This window comes from Cynara cardunculus, unplaced genomic scaffold, assembly GCF_001531365.2.
Source record: "Cynara cardunculus var. scolymus isolate 2C unplaced genomic scaffold, CcrdV1 Un_Scaffold_11891, whole genome shotgun sequence".
Classification (NCBI taxonomy): Eukaryota; Viridiplantae; Streptophyta; class Magnoliopsida; order Asterales; family Asteraceae; genus Cynara; species Cynara cardunculus.
Window position 1 is genome coordinate 1 of NW_020207126.1, and position 1832 is coordinate 1832.

At 34.0% G+C, this 1832-nt stretch overlaps 1 long non-coding RNA gene across 1 annotated transcript; it reads right to left on the minus strand.

The window, feature by feature from the left end:
• Positions 1–405: 405 nt before the first annotated feature.
• Positions 406–1549, minus strand: LOC112505542. The gene is made up of 3 exons (XR_003068413.1): positions 1226–1549; positions 1073–1125; positions 406–758 (listed from the first exon to the last, which is right to left on the minus strand). It is a non-coding gene; the product is annotated as an uncharacterized LOC112505542 (long non-coding RNA).
• Positions 1550–1832: the final 283 nt, after the last annotated feature.

A 1832-nucleotide genomic window follows, 5' to 3' on the forward strand; every position in this document is an offset into this window, starting at 1 on the left:
TAATACGTACATGGTTAGTATATATATAGATTCATAGATAGGTTCCAAAAGAGAGAGAGAATCAATGGAGTTTTTAAGTTAGTTTTCTTCAATACGATATTTGCGTGTTTTGGCAATCTCTTTTGTTTTTTTTGCTCTGTTTACCTTGAAGAATAAAGACATATTACCATTCTAAAGAGGTGTATTCTGCATCTGCACACTCAAAATATTAGTCATAGGAATGCATGGGAAAAAGTTGTATAAAGCACTTGGTGTTGTAAGTAAAGCAAAACAAACCAAATAGGCCTATGTATCCCACCCAGAAGTAAGGTTTTAAGGTTTGGGGGTGGAATGTACACAAACTTGACCTCTTTTCCAAAACAACGATAAAGAACAATAAAAAAAACTAAATTGAAGTGTACGAAATAGGGAGCACAACCATCAAGACTTTGTCGTTATGCAATAGATAATAACATCATACAATACACCAGCATATTTGACATGGTACATAACATGCACAAAATCTATACTACGATGGAATTACTATTCAAACTCTTTTAAGGTCATAGCAAATATATTATATATATATATGTCCCTTTCCAGACACCATGATAAACCTTGAAACAGATATGGTGTGTGGCAGGGTAAATGGAACAAACATGGATTGGAGGCTACAGGCACGGGGTGCGGTTAGTTTGGAGTTCCAAAAGTCAGAGCCTGATTCTCTTCAAGTCGTTCTCAGGGACACTAGCGTCATTTCCCTTAGTCCTGGCTTGAACCTGCACAAAAGGTAATATGCGTACTGATTTATGATTAGCAGGTTGGTATTATTATATGATATCATAACGGGATAAGGGAACTTCTAGCACTTGGTAATTCCTTGCATTTTACAAAGACCCTGCTTCCATTAGTTAAATCTGCAATCTTCCACCCATGGCGAAGTAGCCTTACAGATTGCTCAAGGCACACTGCTGAGTTGAGTGATTTACTAATATTATTTTTTACTTGAATAACATGAAAATCATGGTAACACAGTAAGAACAGCACTGATCAAAGAAATAATTATTGAGAAGCGTTGCAAAAGATAACATACAGTTTCATCCGGGACAACTGCATATCTATCAGAAGGTGATACCGAAAGTTTCCCTGCAAAAATAGTCAAATTTAGAGACCTTATAAGAAAAAGATGCACCTTAAGACTTATTTCGATGGTGAAAATGAGCAAGAGATATATCGAATGGTGCACCTGAGGATGGGTCAGTCCTTGAGGATTCTATCTGTTGTCCACTAGATCCATCCATGCTCAAAGCTTCAACTATTTTGGGAATGCTTCTGCATATATAACAAAGTGTAACATTGCAGTAGAGTGAGGAACCAATTAAACATAATTGCTAGCTTTAACACTGAAAAGGTATCATGTAGTATTGTTTAACCATGAAAACAACCACTTAATGCAGATATATGTTGTTTGACAGTGATAATATTTCTTTTTCTGATTTTTCAAAGTTGGTAACACAAACAATTTCATAAATTCAAATGTGTCATATTACAAACCATTAGAAGTCAGCTTAAATGAATTGGGGAAGAAAAATGAAAGACAGGTAGTAGTTCCATATATTGGATCAGTCAACACATGTATATATATATATATATATATATAGAGGAGTGATCATATGAAAACCGTCCTCATTTGTATAAACCGTGCAAACCACCTTCATCTGTCGATTTCATTGTTTAATCTTATGAAATTTTTTCATAAAATTGTTTAATCTTGTGAAATTGTTTCATATAATACTTTTTTTGATGAAGTTGTTTCATATATGGTTGTGAAATTGTTTTATATAATACTTAAT